Raw genomic sequence first — 19946 nt, 5'->3', positions numbered from 1 at the left:
TTTTTCCACAATGAAATGCACAGATCTTAAATGCTCAGTTCAATGTGTCTTGAGAATTATACAGTTAAAACAATATATAAATCATTTCCTTTACCTCAGAAGGCCCCTAGTGCCCCTTTCTAGTCAAATCTCTCCTCCTACAGACAACCATTTTCTGGTATTTTTATCACTGATATTTTATCATGCTGGACTTTAAAAAAATTCCATTTTCTCATAATGTATCAAGTATGTTAGATGTCACTAAATTAATATATTCATTTGGATAAGAGACAAATAGATGATTAAAAGCTGCACTCAATTGAATCACGCTCATAAATCAGCACACTGACACCAAGCAAATAGGACACCAAGTTCCATGCTGCTGAAACATGAAGCTATTGAGGTGTTGAAAGCCTTGGAGCTACAGTTGCTGCAGCAGTGGAATGAAGACACATTGGCAATTTTTGAATGGCTACATATTAGATATAAGAAAATAAGAATGCGTGGTCTGGTGAGTTTGGACTCATTTTGACTGTAGGGTGCAATATTGGAAGGCAAGATTTTTCTAGCACAGACTTAACTACTGATAGCTGTTAGACACGTGGAGCTGGACAAAGTTCATCAATCAGGAAACTTGCTGTGATAGCATTAAGCAGACAAAGTGCTTTATCCAGTGTAATTTTCCCCAGAAACCAATGCCTTAAAGTGTAGGGAGAAAAGTTAGGCTGATTGAGAGAGAATAGTTTTATCTTCCCATCTGGAAAAGAAATCTGTGAGCATATTTTGCTGTGGATTTTGGCTGGAGACAAAAACAAAACAAAACAAAACAAATAAACAAACCAAAACACTATACAAAAAGATGGATGACTATTTGTTCTTAGAAGTCACCATGATCATAATAAATATTATTTCTTATGAAATTTACAAGTCCATCTTAGATGTACTGTTTGAATACAGCAAATGGTTGTATCATTAATATCCTATAATTCAATTTAACTCATAACACATACGTGTCCAAATGTAATTGATTGTTCATCAAATTTAAAAAAAAACACTAAATAGGCAGGTTAGAATCTCCAACCATGTCAATAAGCCATGGCATGGCACAGGCAAACTGAGGTCAGCAAATTACACTTCCTGTTCTGGAGCAGAAGCATCTTACAGCTCAGTAATTGTGCACAAGCCCTGTCAGGCACAGGCCAGGCACTTAGACCTGAACTTGAGACAGAACAGAACACGTGTTGGGAGCACTTCCAACACGCTGCTCTCCCGCCTAAGAGTAGTCAGAGCCTCCATCTGCCTTGGTAAGGTTGGTAAGGATGGCCACAAATACAGAATCAGGCTCCTCTCAGCTCCCAAGTCTGGGGATAGAGGCAGGCTATTATTGTTTGGTGGGTTTTAGGAGAGTAGAGTAATGGGCAGGAGAATCAGAACTCTCAGACCTACTGTATTTTGTTGTGTATAATGTGCACCCATGTTTTTTGGCCCAAATATCAGGGGGTAAAAAGTCTTTCATTTCAATTTTTTAATTCAAAATTTTATTTGTTTACATTTAGGTACTTGTTTTTTGTATTACAAAGGAATTTTAACATTTATTTTTAACATATTATGGTACAAGAAATTTTAACAAATAATTACAAAACACAAGAACAGATATAAGGTACAAGAAATTTTATGTACCGGTAACAAATTTACCATATTTACACATCATAGAAAGCCAAGAACTTTTGTTGTTGCAAGTTCATCGTAAGTTCAACAAAACCAATTATCTTATTCCAGGGTATTATTTTGCATACGGATATCGTTATTGATTTTTAGAGTTACACTTTTAACTCATGAGCATAAATAAAGGAATTAAAAACATATATATAGATATAGAACTAGGACTACCCATGTATTATGCGCATCCTTATTTTTCCCTCACAAATTTGGGCAAAAATACATGGCAAAATACGGTACATTAGTTCTTTACAATCCTATGGATACCACCAGGAGAATCAGCCTCTCTCTCTCTCTCTCTCTCTCTCTCTCTCTCAATCCAGCATGGCTCAGAAGGTAACTCAAGCCAGACCTCTATGTTGGAAAGGAAGGCTGTGAACTTGAATTGTGTATATGAAGCTAGTAGTTATAGTTAATTATTTATTCTGGTACAAACAAACACCAAGTGGAGAAATGATTTTCTTTATTGATCAGGAGTCTTACAACAACCAAAATGCAACAGAGGGTCCAGTTCCATCAGCCTGACCATCACAGCCTTATAGCTCAGGGAATCAGCAATGTATTTCTGTGCTCCGAGGGAGGCTACAATGATGTGGGCACCTGTGGGAGCTCAAGGAAAACCTCAGATTGCATCATGAGGCATCCCCCAGCTCTGAACACCCTGGGCGAGAGTCTCAGTTTGGACAGGAAGAGGCAGGTGCTGTGTCAGCAGAGATGGGGGCTTTAGAAGCAGAATCTCCACTCTAAGGAAAATGTTAACTTTCTGGCTCAGAGAATATGTCTAAAAGTGCCATTCATCAAAAGCATCTTTATCTTCCATTCTTTATCTTGAAGTAGGTCATTTGGCAAAAGATTTTGGAAAAAAAACCCCACATTTTTATGGTGATTATATTAAAATGGAAGACAAAATACCTAAATGGCTTCCCTGTTTCAACCAGTACTGTCAAAGTTGATACTTGTCATACTGCATCCCAGATGTGCCCTGGTTTTGTAAAAAGAACTTTAGGGAGCTTCCTTTGAAGGATTTAGTACCTCCCAGAGATTGAAGCTGTGTCTGGTGCTCTTTCTTATTTGTACTTTTGTTATCTAGAAGCCCGTATGTCGCCTTCTGTTCACTGCCCACCTTTCCAGAGAAACTACATCCCATAGATAGAGTTACTTTTTTCCCATTTTTGAGCTTTATACAAATAGAATAACATAGTTTGGATTTTTGTATCTGAATTCTTCTCTTAGATAGAGATTCATCCATAGTTTAGTTTGTTTATTCTCATTGCTGTATGAATATGCCACGGTTTATTTAGCCATCTACCTAAATAGTTGTTTGAATTTTTATAGACTTTGGCTATTATTAAGAGTTTTGTCATGACTATTCTTATACGTGCTCTTTGGTGAACATATATACACATTGTTATCAGGCATGCGTGTTAGAGTTTCTGGGTCTAAGATTATACATATTTCTGGCTTTAATTCCTCCACTAGTGTAAGCCCCAATAAGAGTATTAATGACCTCAGTGTTGTAAATCAACAGAAAATTTTATTTCTCATCATAGCCGACTTCTCAGAAACTTTTGACACATGAATTGTGACCACTTACTCTTACTTAAAACTCTTTCTTCCTCAGGCTTCTCTGACAAACCACTCTCTGGGGGTTTTACCTACTTCTTGGGCTGTTTTCTCTTTGAATCCTGCACACACTCTCATCTCCCTTCCAACCATTAACTGTTGGAAATCAGCAAGGTTTAGCTTATGCCATCTCCTCTCCTTATGTTATTCTCTCTCTCTCTCTCTCTCTCTCTCTCTCTCTCTCTCTCTCTTTCTCTCTCTCTCTCTGTCTCTCTCTCTCTCTGTCTCTCTCTCTCTCATTTTTTCATTCCTATATGACTTATAGTATTTACATCTCTGTACCAGGCATTACCATCTACCTTCTCTTGCTTTCACTCAATTAAAAAATGTGAGATACTTATCTGTCATGTATAATACATAGATAAAAATAACAGAATGATCAACCATAAACATAGTAAAGTGAGAAAAACTGTCATTGCAATCGCACGTGACCCTCAAAATCCTCTAAACTCTAGGTACTCATTTCAAACTCTCTGAGCAATCTCTTGAATCTCCGCTCATTTGGCTTGAGGTAGACTGGAAATGCCACCACACAACAGCTTTACACTTGACCAGTGAGTCTAGAAAATCATAGCCATATTTTGCTCTTTCTTAGGATGAGAATGAGAGAAAGTTAAAGTAGAGGATGGAAGTCAGAGAGGAAAGTTCTATATGTACTGTATCTTGACCTTAAAAATCTACTTTGGGAGTCTGGAGATAACCTCATATATATTTTTTCCCCTCTAAGGAATTATGTGTAATGCTAAGACCACACAGCTCAACTCCTTGGGCAGTGCTGAAGGACACAAAGTGAACATACCCTGTTCTCACTCCCCGTTTGGAGAAAAAAGTACATCACCTGGAATTGACAGTTTTATAACCAGGGCTCGCAGGATTTGATCTCAGGTTTAACGACCAATGTAACCAATAAAATGGTTTCTCTGCCCTTAATTGTGAACAGAAAGCCCAGTGTCCTGATCCTGCACCAGGTCACCCTGGAAGACACCAATGTACATGCTTGCATTGTGAGAGACGCACAGTGGGGCAAACTGGGCCATACGTGTCCTCTGGTGGGGAGGGGGAAATAACCTCTGTTCAAAGAGGACATTACACAGAAAATGTAAGCTTAATAGAATAAGGTAGAAAAAATAAGAAGAAGGAAAGGAAAAAAAAATAAGGAAAAGGTACATGAAATCCAGAATGGACCAGAAAAGGAAAAACAGGCAGAAGGAGGAGCCTACATATGTGTCCTTTCTGCCATCTAACGTTCCCATCCTTGCTGAAGGTCCAATGTGAAGGGCATAAGTTCAACATTATTCCTCTGAGAAATGGCTGGGTTCTCTCAATTTTATCAACTACAGCACATGCATTTGAGGCATAAATGAATCATGACAGTTTGCTAGACAGGGACAATTATATTAATATTTCTTATTTTGATTTTTCCTTAGTTTGCTATATAGCCGTTAAGTTCTCTATTTTTATGATTATACAAGGTATAAGTTAATATTTAATTGTTTAAAGTATTGAAGAGACGTTAAGCATATAAACTAAAAAGTGAGACTTTGTTTGTTCTTCACAAGTTTTCAATTATTGTTAAATTTTTAGTGAGCATATTTCAACTGTTTTGATTCATTTACATACATATCCATAGTAAGCATATTATTTAAAACCATAAATCAATTTATATGTAAAGTACTGTGATTTGATTGAATAAGTCACAGAAATCTTTCTAAGTCAGAAAATTTGTCTTTTTTTCACAATTGTATAATATATCATAATATAGATCTACCATAATGTATTGAATGTTTATATTGATGAATATTTAATTTCTTTCACTTTTTTCCTGATGTGCACAATATACTATTTTATAAATATTTTCATAAGGGTATTTCTTAAGAAAAAAGTCCCAGCCAAGTGGAATTTTTGGTGTCCAATGGTATGTGAGTGACATTTGTAAATCTTTATTGGATATTAAAGTACCAATTTTCTGTCATTGTCACATACAGGGAATATTAATATTATGATTCCATATTCTTTGCAAAGTGTGAGTTAAGGGAAACCAGTCATTAAGGGCTGAAATGGCAAAAGGAGGGAGCAGTTATAGCAATCTGGAGAAAACAGCTGTAACTGTAGAGTAGAAATTTAGGTTTCTTCTTTTCTAATATAAGTATTTGTGCTATACATTTATCTTTATCTTTATGCACTGAATTAGCTACATTCTACAATTTTTTTTTAAGAGAGGCAAACAGTGGGGAAGCCGCCAAGAGCTCTGCTCCGGAGTCTGACTACCTGGGTTTGAATCCCAGCTCTGTCACCTAAAATTTAATATTTTTAAAAATTGTTTTCATTCAGCAGAGATAAGCCTGTCTCTGGCAATGATGGGCTGGGTCCCTAGATGGCAGTGTTTCCATTTCTGCCTCCCACTCTGCAGATCAGTAGGCTGTTTGTGTGTGACTTTTCTCTGATTGGGCAGATTCTGTAGAAATATTTGAACCTATGAGATAGCAAAGCAGATCCTTTATCTTGTGACCCTTGTCAATACTACAGACACAGGAGCAGTTCTCAGTGAGTATAAGTGACAGAAAGAATGGACAAATTCCTGAGTCTGCTCATCTTTTGGCTGCAACTGGACTGTGAGTTAGAGGGATCTGGAAATGGGCAAAGAACAGGCAGACCCAGGGACATTGCTTCCCAGGGAAGAGAGGGAAAGACAGAGACTTGTACCAGTTTGGTTTTCTGAGAGTTCCTGTGAAAATTTTTAAAAATAATAAATTTAAAAGTAATTTCCAAAGAAAATTAGCCACTAACCAGTCCCTCCCTATGTTCTCTTTCTGAACAGGCGTGAGCAGCAAACAGGAGGTAAATCAGAGTCCTGAAGTTCTGACTATCAAAGAGGGAGATAGCTTGTTTCTCAACTGCAGTTACACCGATAGCGCCATTTATTCTCTTCAGTGGTATAGGCAACACCCTGGAAAAGGGCTGACATTTCTGTCAATTCAGTCAAGCCAGGGAGTGCAAGAAACTGGAAGAATTAAAGCCTTCTTCGATAAAACGTCAAGACATAGTGCTTTACACATTGCATCTGCTCAGCTCAGCGACTCAGCCACCTACTTCTGTGCTGTGAGACACAGTGCACAGCAGCCACTTGTCACCAATACCCAAACTCTGCAACTGAGGCTCCAACCACATGTCCTATTCTTGAAGCTGAGGAACCTTTATCCATTAAAGGGTTGACTCTCTCTAAGACATTTCTCAGAGGAATAATATTCAACTTATGAACTTCACATTGGACCTTCAGCAAGAATGAAAATATTAGATCGGAGATGGCCTATTGTCAGCAACTTTCCAGTATTTAAAACTATATTCTGCCTGTCTAACTGGTTCCAATACTCTTTTGTAGTGTTATTGTCCATATTCATAGACAGAAACAATTAAAACTACAAAACCTGATGTAATGATCTGAAGTTAAATTGTGAATTCTTTGATTCTTAGATTTTCGTCAACGTCAAATTAAATAATACCTTTACTGAGATTAATATACATGCCATACAGTTCACTCTTTTAAAGTGAACAATTAAGTGGCATCCAGTACATTCACAATGTTGTGCAACCATCACCCCTCTCTAGTTTCAAAACCCCCTCTCATTAAGTAGTTACTCGACATTCTCCCCTTCCCCAGCCCCTGGCAACCACCAGTCTGCTTTGTCTCTAGGGATTTATTCCACCTCTCTAACTGGTTCCAATACTCTTTTGCAGTTATTATTGCCCACTGTTGCCACATCTGTGCACTCAATTCTATGTAAACTGTATTCCTTACCTTTGCTGGAGGTTGCCTTTCCTTATGTTCTTCCTTTTGTAAGAAATGGCTTTGCCCAATCATATCTATTAAGTTTTTATTAACTTCTTGCTGATCAGTTACAAAATTTTTACATTAATGGGAATAATACAAAAATTGTAATACAACAGTACAATGAGGACAATGTGGTGGGCAGAATTCTAAGATGGTACCCAAGATTTCTGCCGCCTGGTGTACATGCCATATGTATACTCTTATCCTCTTGAGTGTGGGCAGAACCTAGAAGACGATAGACGTCACTCCTGTGATTAAGTTATGTTATAGGCAAAGATGAAAGGATTTGCTGATGTAATTAAAATTCCTAATCAGTTTGACTTTGAGTTAATCAACAGAGAGGTTGGTAGGCCTGATCTAATCAAGTGGGCTCTTTAAAGAGGGCTTTTCCTGAGATCGGAGGCATTCTCCTAGTCTTGAGGAAGCAAGCTGCCATGAATTCTACCACTACAAGGAAATAAACTCTGCCAACAACCACATGAGTTTGGAAGAGGTCCCCATGCTTCAGACAAAACAGCAGTCTTAGTTGACTCCTTGATTGCAGCCTTGTGAGATCCAGCTCAGCTGTGCCCGGACTCCTGCCCTACACAAACTGTGAGATAAGTGGATGTTGTTCTAAGTCACACAGTTTGTGGTAATTTGTTACACAGCAATAGGAAACTAATACAGACTTAATAATCTGGTCAATGCATGTCATCAGTTTATAACATTTAGAATTTGTTACAGCATGAGAAAACTTGAAATGTAATGAACTTTTACAACACGTAGTAACTTGATAAACATTTCCCAACATATGACTATAATCCTAAAAATTTACATGGCACTATCAAGATTCACTGTGAATTAAAAAAATTTTTTTTAACTATTCCTAACATATTTTTTTAAAAAACAGTAGTTTCAGGTGTACAAAACAATGTAATAGTCAGACATTTCACCCCTCACAAAGTGATGACCCTCCTCCCCCAATCTACTACCCCTCTGACATCGTATATAGCTGTTACAATTCCACTGACTCTATTCCCTATACTGTACTGCACATCCTGTGACCATATGTATTTGTACATATACACATATATATAATTATAGTTGACATTCAGTATTATTCAGCTTCAGCTTCAGGTGTACAATGCAGTAGTCAGGCATCTACATCGTCCATGAAGAGGTCTTGAAGACTGAATTATCTTTCTCTTTTCTTTACAGGAAATACTACAAATGTATTGTCATATGAAGAGACAATTTAAAAGTATGAAGCCAAAAAACGTAGAAACAAAATGTATTATAGAAATGTGTAGGGAAATGAATAATAAAATATCATGTCACTTTCTAGATTTTATGATGTTTGTGGTATTTGATTTTTAAAAATGGTTTGTAATTTGTTGTGATTTTATTTCTCATTCTAAAAATTATTTTGTATCCAATTTTTATTCACACGTTTGTGTTCTTTCAAAAATCCCCCATTTTATAAGTTTCAGGGCCTATGAAACATAAATCCTCCTCTGTATATAATCATAATGCTTTAAATTTCAACTATAGGTGGGAAGTAAGCTGGTAGGGAAGGTTCACAAAAATTGTGAATATCTCCTTAGTTCTCTATTTGGCCCCTAGAGTGCGCTGTTGCCCAAATTGGAAATGGCTTTTCTGTAACGGATCATAAAAAGCTCACAAAAACCTTTCTTCCCTACAGCTAATAGAGATATTCTGACTGCAGGTTTTAGATAAGGATATATAAATAATCTCAGATGCCAGAGGTAGGCAGTTTTGTCAAGAGAGCATCTCTTCCTAACTATTCCTACAACATCTCTGAAAAGAAGATACATATTTAAATCCCCTGTCATTTCCTCCTCAACCTCAGAGCAACCTGGGTTCAAGTCCCCCAGTCATCAGATTTTGTTTGTTGATTTGTTTGTGGGGAATTGCTCAGAAAGGAGCTCGTTGCTTCTTCACTGCTGGGCCATGACCTTAATGTTCACCTTGATGATTGGGGTGCACCTGTTCCTGAGTGAATAACTCTCCATTATAGAACACTGTTCTGCTTTGACTCTGAATAGAGACTTTTTGTCTTCGCTGAGTTCATTGCTATAGCTTTGATGTTTCAGGAGGAAAAGGAGCCCAGTCGGTGACCCAACCTGATTGTCACATCACCATCTCTGAAGGAGCCCCTCTGGAGCAGAGGTGCAACTATTTTTCTCCATTTTCATCGTATCTCTTCTAGTATGTGCAACACCTCAACCAAGGACTCCAGCTTCTCCTGACGTACACGTCTGGAAATCGTCTTGTTTCAGGCCAGAGGATTTGAGGCTGAATTTAGAAAGAATGAAATCTTCCACCTCAGGAAACCTTCAGCTCATTGGAGTGACTTGGCTGAGTACTTCTGTGTTGTGAGTGATGCAATGACTGACACTGTAGGGGAGCTGAACACAAACTTCCAGAGACATTCCAGCTGAAAAGACTCTGGTTCTCAGCCTCGGTTATTTCCAGGAACCTGGCATGTTCTACGAAGGCAAACAATACAGAGAATACAGCATCCTACCGTGTTTCCCGGAAAATAAGACCTTAGCCGGACAATCAGCTCTAATGTGCCATAAAAAAGGCACTGTGAGGTCGCATTGTCCTATCCATTGTAATCTCTGTCCTTGTGGACACTTTTGGAGCTTCAAGTCAGTTCACAGGTAGAGCCCTAGAAAGGCAGGCTGGGCTTTCTAGGCTGAGCCAAAGTGTTAGTCAATTGGGCTTGTCTTAAACCAAGGACTACTGTGAGGCACCTAGTTATAAACAGTCATTGAAAGATTTGCGAAATTCTATGAGTGTGCAAATGAGGACCAGTAAGAGTAAAGAGGTAAAAAAATTGTGTGTGAAGAAAAATGGAATCATTATCAGCACATAAGAAACATGCTTCTTGCTGAATATCCTTTTCTATTAATAGCGTTGCCTTATGCCTCGATTCAAGTACTAGCAGTTGATAGCTGTGATGCATGTATCTATATTTACATTGTTATCATTATCTTGATCTATGTCATTATCATTATCTATGAGAAAAGACTCCTGGATCAAACAGAGTCATATGAAGCAAAAAGGAAGATGGAGAATTCTAAAGTATACATTTCAGAATTTGCTAAATATTTATTGCCTAAAATTTATAGATATCAAGAGAAATATGAACGTCCATTTCACACTTTCAAAATTATTTCCAAATTATTGAATGCCACCTTTTCTTTAATATTCTTTCTGTTTCTTTCCTGTAACTAGAAAACCAAAATGAGGAAAGAGAGAGAAAGTAAGGGGGGAAAAGGAGAATATGGAAGTAGAAATGTAATGAGAAGGGACAGTGGGAGGAAAAGAGGAAGACAGACGTATTAGAAAACAGGTTGACTGAACTGCAAGCCTGAACCACAGGACGATTTTACAGATAAGAATTAGAAAAACAAAACATTATACAGCAGCTAGGAAAATACATAAAAGCAATGTGTAAGTTGATCCTAATTTTCTTCTCACAATTTACAATCTTATTAGGTTCATTTCTTATAACAATATTTCCCACAAGTCTTGGTTATTCCAGGAAAGTCCCAATCCATATATTTTATATATTCCAATAATAGGAATTCATTAAGTAGATAATACATAACATTTTTGTTCTTATTACTTTGTATGACTGGAATGACTCTCATAGAATTAATTCATGGGTTAGTAAAGATCCTTTTGTAACTAACAAAGTTATTTGGATTAAAAACTGGATGTTCTTTGTATGATCCTCCCCAGACTGTAATTAGCATAGATCAGGGAGGAGGCCCCGCCCTTTCCTTCTCACACTGTAGTACATCCAGGATTATCAGACAGTGTCCCTCAAGTAATAGAATAAGGATCTTTGTTTCCCCTCTCTCTCTCTCACCGCTCTCCAGCACATTCTCTTTCGGGGAGAGGCTGGGGGCTGGGGCTTCCTGTCACAGCCAGGCAGGGTTTGTCGGGTGAGACTGATTGGTCGCAGGAGCAGTAACAGTTCCAGAGCCCTGTCGTGCCACTCACTACCGCAGGGTATAGTTAAATATACCTGAGGGTGAAAATGTCCCGAGCAGCAAAGCGAAGCATCATGAAGAGGCTGTTGGGCACTGTGCTGGCGCTTTTGTGCACCCAGATTTGCTGTAAGTTGGGGCTGTCTCAGATGGGCATCTGAAAGGAGTATTATTGAGGGAGGGAAGGAGAAAGGGAGGAAATGTCGCTGATGAATCTTGCAGACTTTCTACCCTTTTCCTAATTTATGAGGGCCTTTTCTGGGTTTTGTGGGTGTGAGAGTGACCATCGCCTGTGACTGTTTCTCCGTCTCTCATCAGGTGTGAGAGGGGTGCAGGTGGAGCAGAGTCCCACAGCCCTGAGTCTCCAGGAGGGAGCCAGTTCTATGCTGCGGTGCAAATTTTCCACCTCTGTGAACAATGTGCAGTGGTTTCGCCAAAATCCTGGGGGCGGTCTCATCAACCTGTTTTACATTCCTTCAGGGACAAAGGTGAATGGAAGATTAACCGCTATGACAGATCCTAGAGAACGCAACAGCTCATTGCATATTTCCTCTTCGCAGACCACAGACTCAGGCGTTTATTTCTGTGCTGTGGAGCCACAGTGTTCCCCAGGCACCTGCAGCCTGTACACAAACCCTCAGCTGGGCTCAGCTCCTCCTCCAAACACAATCACATCACAAAATCACCACACAGCCTTTACACAGCTTAATATTCCTAACCCCCATTGGTAGGGTTTTAACCACAGATACTTTTGGGCCTTACAGGTTGGAGACTTTGGTCTTTATCTTTCCTTCTCAGTCTTTTCCTCTTCCTGCACTATAAATGTCTCACTTGGAAGGAGCAGAGTAACTGATAAGAGGACAGAATTAATATAAATATTTAAGCCACAGTATGCTGGACCCCAAAAGAGTAAAATGTGAAAGGAATAAAAAGAACAGAAAAATTACTCCAATAAAGATGTTATTACACAATCATCCAGCTTAGTGGCTGTCTCCAGGATGTTCAGGTCAGCCTCACCACAATATGTCCCAAGACAAATGCAGGTACTTATATCCCATAGTACTAGAGCAGCACAGCAAACAAAGAAAAATTGCTGAATGTTTATATATTGACAAATCTCTGGAAAAACTTTAAAATGTGTATTCCATTCAGCTATGTCCCATTGGTGTTCTCAAAGTCTGTTTTATATCCTAGGATATGGTCTATCCTGGAGAATGTTCCCTCCAGGCTTGAGAAGAATGCGTATCCTGTTGCTATAGGATGGATGTCTGTTAGGTCTACTTGGTTTATAAGGTTCAAATTTCTGTTTCCTTGTTGATATTCTGCCTACTTGTTCTATTATTGAAAGTGAGATATTGAAGTCTCCAACTATTGTTGAAATATCTATTTCTCCCTTCAATTCTGTCCATTTTTGTCATGTATTTAGCAAAATGCATGTAAAATCATTTTATATAATTGCTCTTTAATTCAATTAAGAGATGAAAGGAGAGTAAATATGTAATTACACTGTGTTTTATAATTACCTAAATAATTATCTCTCATGTTAGGGACATATATGTTTATAACTGTTATATCTTTCTGATGGGTTGGACTTTTATCATCATAAATCCTTCCTTATCTCTAGTAACATTATTCGGTCTAAATTCTAATAATATTATAGCAGATCCAGCTCTCTCATGTTTGCTGTTTGCATGATATCTTTTCCCATCCTTTTAGTTTTCACCAATTTTTAAGTTTGAATTGAAAGTGTGTGTTCTGTAGATAGTATATAATTACAGATCAGTTTTTAAAACAGTTTGATAATCACTGCTTTTTGATTGAATTGTTTAATCCATTTACATTTAATGTTATTATTGATATAGTTGGATTTATGTCTGTCATTTTAGATTTGTTTTCTATATGTCCCATGTCTTTTTTGTTCCTTTGTTCTTACTTTACTGCTTCCTTTAGCATCAAGTGAGTATTTTTTAGTGTAATATTTTAATTCTTTTCATTATTTTTCACTATATTTCTCAGTTATTTTCTTAGTGGTTACTTTAGGGATTATGATATGTATCTTAACTTATTAGTATTAAAATTTTACTAACTTATTTGCTGTGACACATGGAAAAGTTACTCTTATGGAGTTCTATTTCCTCTTCATTTTTTGTGTGCTATAATTCTTATTTATATTACATCTATATATGTTATAAACCACCAATTTATTGTTATAATATTACTTTATATCTTTATAACTTCATGTCTTTTAAGAAGATGAGAGAGAAATATGAAAACAAGTATGTATTTATGGCATTTGTTGTATTAACCTTCTTATGTACCATTTCTGGTTCTCTTCATTTATTCCTGTGGATTCCATGTGGTGTCATTTCTTTGTTCCAATACAGTTTTGCAACTACCTTTGTACTTTTCTTGTCAAATATATTACATTTCTATATGTAATAGGCTCAACAATACAATTACGTACAAATCATTTTATATAATTGCTCTTTAATTCAGTTAAGAGAAGAAAGGAGAATAAATAATCAATTACACTGTATTTTATAATTACCTAAAGTAAATAATCATCTCTAATGATGTACTTTTGTGTGTGAGTGAGGATGCAGTTTACTGTCTGGGGTCATTTGCTTTTAGCCAAAGAACTTCCTTTATTATTTCTTGTAAAGCAGATCTGAGAGCAATAAATGCTCTCAGTTTGTTTTTATCTGGGAATGTCTTTCATAACCTTAATTTTTCAAAGATCCTTTTGTCAAGGATTTCTCATTGATGGTATTTTTTTTGTGTGTGTGCTTTCCTTCTAATAGTTTGGGTCCATTGTTTTTTGTTGAGAACTCAGTTTTTAATTTTATTAGAATTACCTTGTATGTAAAGATTTTTCTCTTTTGCTTTCAAGATTTTCTGTTTATCTTTCAACATTTTTTCTATGTGTCTGAGTGTGAATCTATTTGAATTTATTCCACGTAGACTTATTGAGCTTCTGAAATGAGTAGCTTGCTTTTTGTCAATTTGAAGTCGTTCTCAGCCATTATTTCTTGAAATATTTATTTCTGTTACTTTCTCTGTTACTACCTCAGAAAGGTAGTACCTTTCTGGTACTACCATTATGTATTTGTTGGTATTCTTAATGATGTCCCATATGTCTCTATGTCTGTGTTCATTTTTCGTCATTCCTTTTTCTCTCTGTTTTACAAATTGCATAATCTTTGTAGATCTACCTTCAAATTCACTGAGTCCTTATTCTGGGAGGATCTACAATTGAGCCCCTTAAGTGAATTTTTCATTTTGGTTATTATACTTTCCAACTCCAGAACTTCCATTTTGTTCCTTTCAAAAACGATTTCTACTTCTTTATGGATATTCTCTATTTGATGAGATGCTGTCAACATACATTCTTCTTTAAGCATGATTTCTTTTAGTTTTTAAAAACATATTTAAACTAGGTGCATTGAAAACTTTCTCCGCTAAGTCCAACCTCAGAAACCTTTCCATAGCAATTTCTGTTGTCCAATTTTTTTTTCCTGTTTAAGGGTCACACTTTCTGTTTCTTTTCATGTCTCATAATTTTTGTTGAAAATGGAACTTTATAGACAGTATATTGTATATAGTTTCGTATGGATGCTGTTATGGGTAGGCTTGTGCCTCTCCCACCCCAATTTGTATGTTGAAGTCCTAACCCCTAGTATTTTAGAATGTGACCTTCTTTGGAAATAAGGTCATTACCAATGTAATTAGTTAAGATTAGGTTATTAGGATGGGTCCTAATCCAATATGACTGATGTCCTTATAAAAAGAGGTAATTTAGACACAGAGATGACACGCAAGGAAAATATCACATGAAGATGAAGGCAGAGATGGGAGTGATGTTTCTACAGCCGAGGAGCACAGAAGATTGCTACCAAACCATCACAAGCTGAGGAATGGAACAGATTCTTTCTAAGAGCTCTCAGAAGGAATCATCTTTTCTGATTCATTGATCTTGGACTTCTGGCCTTCAGAACTGTGAGAGAATAAGTTTCTGTTATTTAAGCTTTCTAATTTGTAGTACTTTGTTACAGCAACTGTAGAAAATGAATAAAGGTGCTATAATAAATTCATGATAGCTGTATTTGTGGTGGCCAAATATGGAAACCACCCAAATGTTCTTCATTGGATGAATGGATAAATATAATAGGGTGCATTAATATAGTGGAATACTATGTAGTAATAAAAAGGAATGGACTATTGATACATGCAACAACTTGGATGGATCTCAAGGGTATTATGCTGACTGAAAAAATCAATTTCAGAAGGCTACATAACGTACGATTTCACTTATTAAATTATTATGATTCCATGTATAATACATGATTCCATGTACACAACATTTTCAAAAGGACAAAATAATAGGGATGGAAAAACCATCAGTGGTTGCCAGAGGTTATCAGGGTTGTAAGAATGGGGAAAATGTGCAATGGGAGTTTCTTTAGGAAAATGGAACAGTATCTTGACTGTAGTGAAACTATACATGTGATGAAGTTTCTTAGAGTTATACATCAAAAACAGTGCATGTAAAAACTGGTGAATCAGAGTAATATCTGTAGTTTAATAGCATTGTATTAATCCTAGTTTTGATCATTCTACTATGATCACTGTATCACAGATGTTATCATTGGAGAAAATTGGGTGAAATGTACAAGAGAATTCTGCAATGTTTTGCAACTTTTATGTGAGTCTAAAATTATTTCAAAATAAAAAGTAAGCAGGTGAGGCAACCAGATTCCTAAACACTGCTAATTGGAGTATAAACTGGACAACGACTTCAGCAGTTTCTCATAGAATTAAACATACATCTAACACAACCCAACGATTCTACTTCTAAGCATTTACCCAAGGGAAATGAAAACATATGTCTACAAAATTTTTATAAAATATTCATAGCAGCTTTATTCATAACAGGAATAAACTAGAGAAAATATCTACAAGTTACAGATCAAATAGTGACACACACATGTCCACAGACACACACACACACACACACACACACACACTGTTGTGTTAGTTAGCTATAAAATGGACAGGACCACCAATACCCATAACAGCATGGATATACCTCAGTAACATAATGCCTAGCAAGATTCCAGATAGAAAACATACTGTTTCATTAGATTTATATGAACTTCTAAAATAAGCAAACTAATCTATCGTGAAATACTGCAGAACAATCATTACCTCTGTGAGTTGTGAACTTTTTGGGTGGGCACAGGGATTTGGACGGAGTGAAAGAAATATTCTATAGCTTGAAAGGGGTGTGGCTTAAAAGTCTGCAATTTTCAAACTCCTCTGAGTCTATACTTATGACCCATTTATTACACTATATAATTATACTTTAATAAAAAATAAAGTACAAAAATTAATCAAACAAGAACAAAAACAAGGCAATAAATGGGGAAATCCAATGCTACTTTTGATGAGATGAAAAATAGACCAATATTTGACAAAATAATAGAAAATAGTTAATATAGTAGACTGAACAATGACTCTCAAAGATGCCCATCACATAATCTCTGGAATATGTGAATATGTTATCTTATATGACAAAAGGAACTTTGCATATGTGATTATTTAAGGATCTTGACTTGGGAAGATTATTGTGGATTATTCAAGTGGGCCCAATGTAATCGGAAAGGTCCTTATAAGAAATTAAAAATAAGATACATAGTTAGATGCATTTGTGAACCATATAACTAAGAAATGGGAGGAAACATTTGCCCATCATATGTCTGTAAGGGGCAAATATTCAAAGTACATGAAGAACTCAGAACTCAATAAAAAAAATCTGATTTAAAAATGAGCAAAGGATCTGAACAGACATTTTTCTAAAAAGAAGACATACAAATAGCCGACAGGTGCATGAGAAGGTATCTTGAAAATATATCTGCACCCCTCCCCCCGCTCCATGTTCATTGTAGTATTATTTATAATAGCCTGTCAGTCCCGCGCACAAGGGCAGCGAGAGTACGAGAAGGGGCTGCTTTGGGTTAAGTTTTAAGAAAGAAACATACAGAGACTTAATGCAGTTAAATCTCAGAAGGCCAGGGGTCTCACAGTTCTGAAAGACTGGAGCCCAGAACAAAGCCGACTGGAGGTTTTTATTGATAAGTATGCAAGGGAGTAGCCTTGTTTTTCTGGCACAGTCTGTGGGACTCATTTATCACTTTATAGAAACAACCCAAACCAATTATGTTGATCTTCCAACAGCCGAAGCAGAAAGTCCTTGAGGTGAGGTATGCAACTCTTTTAAGGGACATATATAACATGTTGAAATTATTTCACAGAGCTGAGCACAGAGAGTTTAATCTTATCACTCTCAAGACTTTTTTCCCAATTAGGTGAGAGGGAAAAGTCAGAGCCAGCAGCCACTTTTCCCAGGCAGCGGGGAGGGGAGACAAGGCCCCTTCCCAAATCTTTCTAAGGTAGCTTATCAGGGGTCTCCATAGGGTTCCCCTGACATGAGTTGTCCTTCCCCCCCCACCCCCCGCTCCGGCCCCGTGGGGGATCTTACTTGTCTTTTTCCGCAAACACTCTTTTGGAGACTAAATAGAGAGAAATACACAGTCCCAGAGATGCACAGTCTCACAGACTATTCTTTCCTTAAGGAAAGGCATGGGGGGACAGTCTGCTAGGCTGTTGTGTGACAACAATAGCCAGGACATGGGATCAACCTAAATGTCCATCAACAAATTAATGAATAAAGGTAAAGTGAGATATACATATATATCTCCATTATATACATATATATGTATATATGTATACATGTATATATGTATATATACATATATACATGTATGTATATATGTATACATATGTATATATACATGAATATATGTATACATATACACACATATATATGTATATAATGGAATATTACTCAGCCATAAAAAGAAGGAAATCCTGATATTTTTGACAACATGGACGGACCTTGAGGGCCGTGAAATAAGTCAGATAGAGAAAGACAAATACTGTTTGATCTCACTTAAATGTGGAACATAAAGAGAAAAAAAATAAACCTCATTTTATTTTGCCAGAAGTGGAGTTTGGGGATTGGGAGAAATGGGTGAAGGTGGTATAAAAGTACACACTGACAGTTATAAGATAAGTAAGTTCTGGGGATGTAACGTATAACACAGTAACAATAGTTTAAAAATTATATACGTATATGAATTCCCCTGGTTCTCAAATTTTGTTTTGCTTTTTTTTTTCTAGTAGTTTGAAAAGTTGGATAAGAAATTTGGAATAGCAGGTATATCTGATTGGAGTAGCTTTCTTTGTGCTGAAATATTCAAGATTAAAACAGAATATAATGCTAGGTTGCAATGCATGGTGGTCAGCATCAGAGGATAGCCATGTTCAAGGATGTAGAAGGGAGAAAGAATAGGAAAGATCTGGGAACCTCAGTTGTGATTCTGTGGTTTTGTATGGTACATGAGTTTGGGGATTTCTATAAAGGAACCAAGGAACGTCTGAGGACAGTTTGCCATAGAATAACTCAATGTTTTTTTCATTTAGCTTTCTTTAGGAGGTGGTCAAACAAACTAAATTATTTCAGTTTGATAATTTGACATAAATTCCTTCACTAAATGAATTTTCAGGATAAAATGGAAAAGAATCTTTATGCTTTCAAAGTCCAGAAAAATATTTTTATTTGGGAAAACATTTATAGTATTAGTAGTTTTGATTTTCATTGATAAGCTTTATGCTTGTCCTTGACCAGGGAGAATCACTTATCATTAAATCACAAAAAAAGGCAAAAAAACATTTAAGATAGGCCAAATCTCCCAACCTGGAGGTCACAACATATTCACAATTGACCCAGCCACAATTCACATTTCAGAGGCAGCCACTCTGTGCAGCTGAGGCAGTACTCCCAGGAACACAGAGGAGGACCATTTCAATCAAGAGGGAAATCCTAGGTCATGCTGCTCCCCTGGCTGCTGTGGGCATTCTTGGTCTCTTCTGCTTGGTTACAAATAATTGCAAAGCAGGGCATCATCGGCTACCTGTCAGCACTGAGAGGTGAAACGGCACAGAAGAGTAGGTGTCTCCACTCATTATAAACTCTCTTCCCTGTACCACTCATTGAAGATTGACAGCTATATTCCACATTATCATGTCACAGCACACAAAACTTCAGCTACTAACTTTTGTGGTGTTGACATGCACTAAGAGCTTGCAGTCTGTGGCTAATACATTCCGTAGGGGCCCATTATAGTGCTGTGTCACAGACAGAGCTGGCATGCTCATCTTCAGTCTCCTTTACAAATAAGAATAATAATAAAAAAACACCCCAGGCACAGATAACAAGTGAGACTGAACACTTTGGACCAATGGGACAGAAAATGTGACCTCATGACCATTCTAGACACATGATCAAATGAGTATAATTCTGTTGTGGAGACAAGACTGAAGATCCCGATCCTCTTCAGAGTCTAATAGATAAAAACCAACGTCAGATTTTAGAAGAATAGGTTTAATTTCTGCTATAATTTCATAAAAACACAAACAACTAAGTATATTTTCAAAGTCAGAAGGACTGATTTTTCTTATCATCTGATTTTGAAGTAACTTCATTTATAGTAAAACTTAAGCAGAGTCCTAGAACCCAGTAAGGAAGAAGAAAGAGGTGCAGTAATTATTTTGGATAGGATAGCGTTTCATGAAGAGATCGAAAGCTCTGTGAGCTTTTAAAAATTTTTCATTGGATTCTGGAAGAAGAAATGTTAAGTATAGGCTAAATGAACGACCAGTAAGCACAT

The 19946-nt window shown here is 36.8% G+C and overlaps 1 gene segment (V, D, J or C); it reads left to right on the top strand.

The window, feature by feature from the left end:
- Positions 1–11131: 11131 nt before the first annotated feature.
- Positions 11132–12981, top strand: LOC308498378 (T cell receptor alpha variable 22-like). The segment is given in 3 exons: positions 11132–11286; positions 11476–11645; positions 12352–12981.
- Positions 12982–19946: the final 6965 nt, after the last annotated feature.

Source organism: Rhinolophus hipposideros, assembly GCF_964194185.1.
Source record: "Rhinolophus hipposideros genome assembly, chromosome: 5".
Taxonomy (NCBI): domain Eukaryota; kingdom Metazoa; phylum Chordata; class Mammalia; order Chiroptera; family Rhinolophidae; genus Rhinolophus; species Rhinolophus hipposideros.
This window is presented reverse-complemented; position numbering and strand designations above follow the sequence as displayed.